Below are 10,270 nucleotides of genomic sequence, written 5' to 3' on the forward strand. Positions count from 1 at the left end.
AATTTAAAATCTCCTTAAAATATTGCATGTAATATTAAAAGACCCATGAGTGTGTAGAGTCACAAAAATGTATTTACTAAACTGTAGACACCAATACGTAGTCAGTGACATCGTTCACTACTAGAATACAACACAATCCCGAACATTATATTTATTAGCCAATCACGAAACAGTGGTGCATGAATGGGCGTGGCTTAATTCTTTTTCGGTTTATGTAAATAAAAACGCACAGTATCTTTCTCGCTTAGCCATTCAGTAATCACGGAATTACTTGCAATTTAAATTTTTTTTGTAGTAGATGAAGCAATAATTTTAATAAATGTCTTGTGTACGACACTCTTACCCTTGAAAACATTCACTGGGAACCGATGCGCAGCTTGCCCAATCGTGTACATGTAGACTTGTGTAAAATTCTAGTACGTTACCTTCAATCCCCTCAACGATGGCCCCCAGACCCGACAGCGACCTGGACAGCGTATACCATTGTGATGAGTCAAAAGTGTTTGAAGCGCAAAGCAACAAGCGTTATCTCCCTTTAATAACATACCGCACACAAAAGTGAAAGTTTTTTTAATATGGATATTTTGAGTTTTTATGCTAACAATGTACCATATATACACACCACGGACAAAGCCAAAAAGAAAAAGTATATACTTACTTTCGACGAACAGAGAATACCTGGTATCGTTTACATTTGAGACGCAACCACACAAAACACTTCGCAACTATCTCCCACCCCTACCCAACCTTCCCACTACATCGCGGACGCACACAAACACAACAAAGCCCATATTTTACACACGATACAACATGGCATAACAAAACACAACAAAACACAAAACAACACCCGCCAAAAACCCACACCAATACTCTGACTATCGATTCATAGATGAAACTTATGAGAATTTATACTGACATAAGATACGTATCTACAATGTGATGCGTATTTGTCTGTATGTGACTGAAGAAATAAGCCCCGTCACGAATGGTGCCTTTCAGGACGTGATGTCAGTTAGACAAATAAACGGAAACAAATTTAACCTCGTCTTACTTCATCACACCAACTACTCGTCTTACTTCATCACACCAGGGGGCACGGGTGGCCCAGTCGTCTAAGGCGCCGCAATTCGCTGTGCAGAGTTGCGTCCCTTGGGCATGCCAGAAACCTATAATTGTGGGTTCGAATCGCGGTTCGACCTGGTTATGTTTCTAGGTTTGTCAGCACCATACCCGTGCTCGTGGGTTTCACCGAAGCGGTAAACGTCTCAGACCTGCATCACTTCGGGCTTTCCTCACACATGAAGCTGACACGCCGCAATATAACTGGAACACGGTTTAAAGCGGCGTTAAACCCAACTCACTCACTCACTCATCACACCAACTTCTAAATGCCACTGAAAGAAGAAATGTAACCAGGCCTGAAAATTTCAACTAGACCTTTTGCGAACGTAGGTCAGGTCAAATGTGTGCAAGGAAGATATTTTTCGCATTATTTTGTGTATTTTAATCAAGATTCAGAGACCCGAAATTAATAGAACGGAACCGTGTTGATGAACATAAGCTAGGCCAGAACATAGCGAAACACAGTCAAAGAATGAGCTGGAATTAAGCCGCTGTCAGCTTAATGTGGGAGGAAAACCCACAGTGATGTTGTTGTTGGTGGTTTGTTGTTTAACGCCGCACTCAGCAATATTCCAGCTATATGACGGTGCTCTGTAAAAAATCGAGTCTGGACCAGACAATCCAGTGACTGACAGCATGCGCATCGATCCTTGCAATGACATGCATCAACCAAGTCAGTGAGCCTGACCACCCGATCCCGTTAGTCGCCTTTTACGACAAGCACAGTCGCCTTTTACGGCAAGCATGGGTTGCTGAAGACCAATTCTACCCCAGATCTTGACGGGTCCCAAAGTGATGCGTGTCTCAGAACTGTTTACCACCTTTGTGAAACATATACCAACGAGAAAGGGTAGGATGCTGAAAAACCAAGAACGTTTACGAACGAAACGGTATGCGAAGCCACACTCATAGGTTCCTGGAGTGCTCAAGGGACGTAACTCTGCACAGCGAATTGCGACACCTTAGACGACTGGGGTACCCTTGCCCCCAGCGGAATACATACATCAAGGCCGTTATTTTGGGAGTACAACTATGTTCGTTAAAAGTATTTCGTTTTTAAAAATATGACCGTGTCGGTTAAACGAGGGTCAGCTGTAAAGAGGAAGATCATTGTCAAGTTAATTTGGATTCGCGAGTATCATCGTGTGGCTACAAGTTGAAGAGAACCTTAGATATTCTTACCACCACAAACCTTGTGGTGTGGAATCATGAAACGGACACTAAGACATTACATGAATACACGACGCTTTTTATGGAAGAGTGAGTGAGTAAGTACGTATGGTTTTACGCCGCTTTTAGCAATATTCCAGCAACATCACGGCGGGGGACACCAGAAATGGGCTTCACACATTGTACCCATGTCGGGAATCGAACCCGGGTCTTCGGCGTGACGAGCGAACGCTTTAACCACTAGGCTACCCGACCGCCCCTTATGGAACTTCTTGCTTCTTCATCAGGTGAATGCTTGATGAAGCGACAAGAAGTAACTCTGAAACGTCGTGACAAAGAATAAAAGAAGTTACTATCAAAAAAAGCGTCGTGTATTCTTCTAAATGCCTATCAAAACATAACATGTTTCAAGTCTACTTCACAATCACATGGAAGCCTTTGATTACTGTTCAATCAGCCCCGCGTTTCTCCATATCAATTACCATCATTCCCGTGGATGTCATGTCAGATTACATGTATTTTGAAAACGGTGGTCTGAGACGGTGAACAAAACCATTTTCTGGTTTAAATTTCAATATTTATCGGATGTTTGATTTAGTTGTTCTGACTTTTAAGGACGTCGAATAAATATTAATGACGCTTACATATACACTGACAATGTCTAAGCCGGTTGGACAGCGATCTTAACGTGCCACGTTGTTTGTTTCTGGCACACCTTTAATGTCATTTCCATTTGAATTCCAAACCGGTTACTTGCGTTTTTAGGACCATTCGCTCGCTTGGTTGTTGTGTGTCTGTGAGAGAGAGGAAGACCCGGTTATTTCTAGATGTAATGAGTTAGAGTGAGACCGATACACAATGTTATATGTGGTTGTAGTGTGTGAGAGTGAGACATGCAGACACTGGATCTGTGGTTGCAGTGTTAGAGAGTGAGACATGGAGACACTGCTATCTGTGGTTGCAGTGTGTGAGAGTGAGACATGGAGATACTGCTATCTGTGGTTGTAGTGTTTGAGAGTGAGACATGCAGACACTGCTATCTGAGGTTGCAGTGTGTGAGAGTGAGACATGCAGACACTGCTATCTGAGGTTGTAGTGTTTGAGAGTGCGACATGGAGACACTGCTATCTGTGGTTGTAGTGTGTGAGAGTGAGACATGCAGACACTGCTATCTGTGGTTGTAGTGTGTGAGAGTGAGACATGCAGACACTGTTATCTGAGGTTGTAGTGTGTGAGAGTGAGACATGGAGACACTGCTATCTGAGGTTGCAGTGTTTGAGAGTGAGACATGGAGACACTGCTATCTGAGGTTGCAGTGTGTGAGAGTGAGACATGGAGACACTGGTATCTGAGGTTGTAGTGTGTGAGAGTGAGACATGGAGACACTGCTATCTGAGCTTGCAGTGTGTGAGAGTGAGACATGGAGACACTGCTATCTGAGCTTGCAGTGTGTGAGAGTGAGACATGGAGACACTGCTATCTGTGGATGTAGTGTGTGAGAGTGAGACATGCAGACACTGCTATCTGTGGTTGTAGTGTTTGAGAGTGAGACATGCAGACACTGCTATCTGAGGTTGTAGTGTGTGAGAGTGAGACATGGAGACACTGCTATCTGAGGTTGTAGTGTGTGAGAGTGAGACATGGAGACACTGGTATCTGTGGTTGTAGTGTGTGAGAGTGAGACATGGAGACACTGCTATCTGTGGTTGCAGTGTTAGAGAGTGAAACATGGAGACACTGCTATCTGAGGTTGCAGTGTGTGAGAGTGAGACATGGAGACACTGCTATCTGAGGTTGTAGTGTGTGAGAGTGAGACATGGAGACACTGCTATCTGTGGTTGCAGTGTTAGAGAGTGAGACATGGAGACACTGGTATCTGAGGATGCAGTGTGTGAGAGTGAGACATGGAGACACTGGTATCTGAGGTTGTAGTGTTTGAGAGTGAGACATGGAGACACTGCTATCTGAGGTTGTAGTGTGTGAGAATGAGACATGGAGACACTGCTATCTGTGGTTGCAGTGTGTGAGAGTGAGACATGGAGACACTGCTATCTGTGGTTTTAGTGTTAGAGAGTGAGACATGGAGACACTGCTATCTGAGGTTGCAGTGTGTGAGAGTGAGACATGGAGACACTGCTATCTGAGCTTGCAGTGTGTGAGAGTGAGACATGGAGACACTGCTATCTGTGGTTTTAGAGTTAGAGAGTGAGACAGGGATACACTGGTATCTGAGGTTGTAGTGTGTGAGAGTGAGACATGCAGATACTGCTATCTGAGGTTGCAGTGTTAGAGAGTGAGACATGGAGATACTGCTATCTGGGGTTGCAGTGTTAGAGAGTGAGACATGCAGATACTGCTATCTGAGGTTGCAGTATTTGAGAGTGGGACATGGAGACACTGCTATCTGAGGTTGCAGTATTTGAGAGTGGGACATGGAGACACTGCTATCTGTGGTTTTAGTGTTAGAGTGTGAGACGGGGAGACACTGCTGTCTGTGGTTGTAGTGTTAGAGTGTGAGACGGGGAGACACTGCTATCTGTGGTTGTAGTGTTAGAGAGTGAGACATGGAGACACTGCTATCTGTGGTTGCAGTGTTAGAGAGTGAGACATGGAGACACTGCTATCTGTGGTTGCAGGGTTAGAGAGTGAGACATGGAGACACTGGTATCTGTGGTTGCAGTGTTAGAGAGTGAGACATGGAGAGACTGCTATCTGTGGTTACAGAATGTGAGAATAAGACACTTGTATCTGTGGCTGTAGTCTGCGAGAGTGTGACAGAAAGACACTGGCCATGGAATCTGTGGTTGAAGTGTGTGAGTGTGTGACTGACAGACACTGGTATCTGTGGTTGTAGTGTGTGAGAGTGTGACAGACAGACGCTAGTATCTGTGATTGTAGTGTGTGAGTGTGTGACAGAGAGACACTGGTATCTGTGGTTGTAGTGAGTGAGAGTGTGACTGACAGACACTAGTATCTTTGATTGTAGTGTGTGAGAGTGAGACAGACAGACACTGGTATATGTGGTTCTCGTGAGTAAGAGTGTGACAGGCAGACACTGGTATCTGTTGCTCCGGTGTGTGAGTGTGTGACAGACAGAGACTGGTAGCTCTGATTGTAGTGTGTGAGAGTGTGTGAGTGTTTGACAGACAGACACTGGTATCTGTGGTTTTCGTGAGTGAGAGTGTGACAGAAAGACGCTGCTATCTGTGGTTGTAGTGTTAGCGAATGAGACAGACAGACACTGCTATCTGTGGTTGTAGTGTGTGAGAGTGTGACAGACAGACACTGCTATCTGTGGTTGTAGTGTGTGAGAGTGTCACAGACAGACGCTGCTATCTGTGGTTGTAGTGTTAGTGTGTGAGTATGTGACAGACAGACACTGCTATCTGTGGCTGTAGTGTGTGAGAGTGAGACTTGGAGACACTGCTATCTGTGGTTCTAGTGTGTGAGAGTGTGACAGACAGACACTGGTATCTGTGGTTGTAGTGTGTGAGAGTGTGACAGACAGACACTGCTATCTGTGGCTGTAGTGTGTGTGATAGTGTGACAGACAGACGCTGCTATCAGTGGTTGTAGTGTTAGCGAATGAGACAGACAGACACTGCTATCTGTGGTTGTAGTGTGTGAGAGTGTGACAGACAGACACTGCTATCTGTGGTTGTAGTGTGTGAGAGTGTCACAGACAGACGCTGCTATCTGTGGTTGTAGTGTTAGTGTGTGAGTATGTGACAGACAGACACTGCTATCTGTGGCTGTAGTGTGTGAGAGTGAGACTTGGAGACACTGCTATCTGTGGTTCTAGTGTGTGAGAGTGTGACAGACAGACACTGGTATCTGTGGTTGTAGTGTGTGAGAGTGTGACAGACAGACACTGCTATCTGTGGCTGTAGTGTGTGTGATAGTGTGACAGACAGACGCTGCTATCAGTGGTTGTAGTGTTAGCGAATGAGACAGACAGACACTGCTATCTGTGGTTGTAGTGTGCGAGAGTGTGAAAGACAGACACTGGTATCTGTGGTTGTAGTGTGTGAGAGCGTGACAGACAGACGCTGCTATCTGTGGTTGTAGTGTTAGTGTGTGAGTATGTGACAGACAGACACTGCTATCTGTGGCCGTAGTGTGTGAGAGTGTGACAGACAGACGCTGCTCTCTGTGGTTGTAGTGTTAGAGAATGAGACAGGGAGACACTGCTATCTGTGGTTGTAGTTTGTGAGAGTGTGACAGACAGATGCTGCTATCAGTGGTTGTAGTGTGTGAGAGTGTGACAGACAGACGCTGCTATCAGTGGTTGTAGTGTGTGAGAGTGTGACAGACAGACGCTGCTATCAGTGGTTGTAGTGTGTGAGAGTGTGACAGACAGACACTGGTATCTGTGGTTGTAGTGTGTGAGAGTGTGACAGACAGATGCTGCTATCTGTGGCTGTAGTGTGTGAGAGTGTGACAGACAGACACTGGTACCTGTGGTTGTAGTGTGTGAGAGTGTGACAGACAGACGCTGCTATCAGTGGTTGTAGTGTGTGAGAGTGTGACAGACAGACACTGGTATTTGTGGTTGAAGTGTTAGAGAATGAGACAGGGAGACACTGGTATCTGTGATTGTTGTGTGTGAGAGTGAGACATGGCGACACTGCGAATGTAACAGGCCTTGCAAATTAGTTGTGGCTGTAGAGTGTGAGAGTGTAACAGGCATCGACAACCGTGGTTATAGAATGTGAGAGTGTAAAGGGTCTTTGCTTGTTCGTTGTGACTGTAGAAGGTGAGAGTGTAACAGGCATTGCCTGCTGTGGTTGTAGAATGTGTGAGTGTAACAGGCATCGCCAGCTGTGGTTGTAGAATGTGTGAGTGTAACGGGCATTGCATGCTGTGGTTGTAGAATGTTAGAGTGTAACAGGCATCGCCTGCTGTGGTTGTAGAATGTGAGAGTGTAACAGGCATCGCCTGCTGTGGTTGTAGAATGTGTGAGTGTAACGGGCATCGTCATCTGTGGTTGTAGAATGTGAGAGTGTAACAGGCATCGCCAGCTGTGGTTGTAGAATGTGTGAGTGTAACGGGCATCGCATGCTGTGGTTGTAGAATGTGTGAGTGTAACAGGCATCGCCAGCTGTGGTTGTGGATGTGAGAGTGTAACAGGCATCGCATGCTGTGGTTGTAGAATGTTAGAGTGTAACAGGCATCGCATGCTGTGGTTGTAGAATGTGTGAGTGTAACAGGCATCGCATGCTGTGGTTGTAGAATGTTAGAGTATAACAGGCATCGCATGCTGTGGTTGTAGAATGTGTGAGTGTAACAGGCATCGCCAGCTGTGGTTGTAGAATGTGTGAGTGTAACAGGCATCGCATGCTGTGGTTGTAGAATGTGTGAGTGTAACAGGCATCGCATGCTGTGGTTGTAGAATGTGTGAGTGTAACAGGCATCGCATGCTGTGGTTGTAGAATGTGTGAGTGTAACAGGCATCGCCAGCTGTGGTTGTAGAATGTGTGAGTGTAACAGGCATCGCCAGCTGTGGTTGTAGAATGTGTGAGTGTAACAGGCATCGCATGCTGTGGTTGTAGAATGTGAGAGTGTAACGGGCATCGTCATCTGTGGTTGTAGAATGTGAGAGTGTAACGGGCATCGTCATCTGTGGTTGTAGAATGTGTGAGTGTAACGGGCATCGTCATCTGTGGTTGTAGAATGTGAGAGTGTAACGGGCATCGGCATCTGTGGTTGTAGAATGTGAGAGTGTAACGGGCATCGTCATCTGTGGTTGTAGAATGCGAGAGTGTAACGGCCATCGTCATCTGTGGTTGTAGAATGCGAGAGTGTAACGGCCATCGTCATCTGTGGTTGTAGAAGTGAGAGTGTAACGGCCATCGTCATCTGTGGTTGTAGAATGTTAGAGCGTAACGGGCATCGCCACCTGTAGTCGTAGGATGTGAGAGTGTAACGAGAATCGCCAGGTGTGGTTGTAGATGTGAGAGTGTAACGGGCATCGCCAGGTGTGGTTGCAGAATGTGAGACTGTAACGAGTTTCGGCAGCAGTCGTTGTAGGATGTGAGACTATAATGAGAAACGCCAGCAGTGGTTGTAGGATGTGAGACTGTGACGAGAATCGCCAGCAGTGGTTGTAGGATGTGAGACTGTAACGAGAATCGCCAGCAGTGGTTGTAGGATGTGAGACTGTAACGAGAATCGCCAGCAGTGGTTGTAGGATGTGAGACTGTAACGAGAATCGCCAGCAGTGGTTGTAGGATGTGAGACTGTAACGAGAATCGCCAGCTGTGATTGCAGCATGTGAGCCCGTAACGAGAATCGCTAGCTGTGGTTCCAGGATGGGAGAGGATAACAGGCAAAGGAAGCCATGGGTGCAGAATGAAAGATCAGTGACCTTTCATTATAGTTTCAGGCTGTGATATTGACTGACACATCAAATTCAGATGAGCATATTTACCAACGTTAGACAGCACTGAAATCTCCTTTTCCAATCTCCACTTCACCCCAACGCGTTATCTTACTATTGTTCAATTGCAATAGCATTTAGCAAAGTACAAACAGTGTCCAAGCATTCGCATTATTCACTGAAAACAATAACCCGGCTGTCTAAAAATAATTCCATTAAATAACACCAGTCCAGTGTGAAAACAGAACGAAGCACTTTAACCAAAATGAAATCACACGCGTACTAACCTGGTTGACATTCACGTGACTTGTTGGTTAACTTATTATATTTATGTGTGCGATACTTCACGATAAGTGCAGCGGGGTCATTTCAAGGTACCTATCCAGCATCACCATGCAGCCTGGACTAAAGAATACACAAATATGGAGATGGACGGTCTCGACCCCGTCGGTTGCTCTTTAATCAATACTATCATTAGACGTGGTAAGTTATTTCATGTCAATACCTCAGACATCGTGGTACATAACCGATTTAAATGACACTAATAATTTCTCGATTACATGGCCTTATGGCGGATGGAGACGAGAGAAGGAGTGATCAGACCACTCTAATAACTGCTAAGCTCTTTTGTCTGGCGGCGCACAGGAAATAGTCCAAATGCCCCGGACATCCAAGTCAAATTCATGACAATATCAAATGCAGCCATTGTCTTCTGGACTGCAGAAACAAAGGTCCTGCTCTTTAGCTTCGGGATAAACTATATCACGGGAAACAGAATATTTCCGTGGTTGATAATTTGATTAGTAGCTTTTCAAAGCTTGAAGAATATCGATATATGCAAATCAGGTATTAAGATGCATTGTTACACATCAATATCCGGACTACGCCGGATGAGTGGAATTTTAGGCATTGTTCCTTAATCCGAAGGATCTCAGACAAGGCGGTAGTTCGCTACTCAGTCAAGATTTTAATATGTCGAATGTTTCAGACGCTGGAAGGCAATATAAATCACATCGCATGCAGGTACTACGGAAAAACACGGTTTTATCATAAACATAATTAAAGATTAAATGCGAAGAGCATCTAAACAGGGTGTTAACATTATACCACTGTCACAAACCCAACGAGTCCTTGCTTTTCGGAGTTACTTCAGAAACATGAAATGAGTGAATGAATGAATGTGGTTTTTATTGCTTTTAGCAATGTTCCAGCAATAACACGGCGGGGGACACCAGAAAAGGGGTTCCGCAGAATATACCGATGTGCGGAATTGAACCCGGGCCGTCGGCGGGACGAACGAATGCTTTAACCACTAGGTTACCCAAAACATGAAATAATGTTTGTTAAAACTTGTGGTGACTATCGCACTCATTTAGGGGCATCAATGGTTTCTCCTCAACGTACATGTTTTGACCTATGGCAACTGATCCTGAGCTCGAATCCTACATTTATCCTGGCCGTGACCAACTACATGTCTGCACAATAGATATATTTTTTGGTTTACGGGGTTAGAAAAACAATTTGTCAAATGTTAACGACAAATTTGTATTATGTGAAATGTGTTGTGAAAATGATTCATGTATCATTGTCTTTTTGTTC

The sequence above is a fragment of the Haliotis cracherodii genome, unplaced genomic scaffold, assembly GCF_022045235.1.
Source record: "Haliotis cracherodii isolate W230 unplaced genomic scaffold, xgHalCrac1.p SCAF_20, whole genome shotgun sequence".
In the NCBI taxonomy this organism is placed as follows: domain Eukaryota; kingdom Metazoa; phylum Mollusca; class Gastropoda; order Lepetellida; family Haliotidae; genus Haliotis; species Haliotis cracherodii.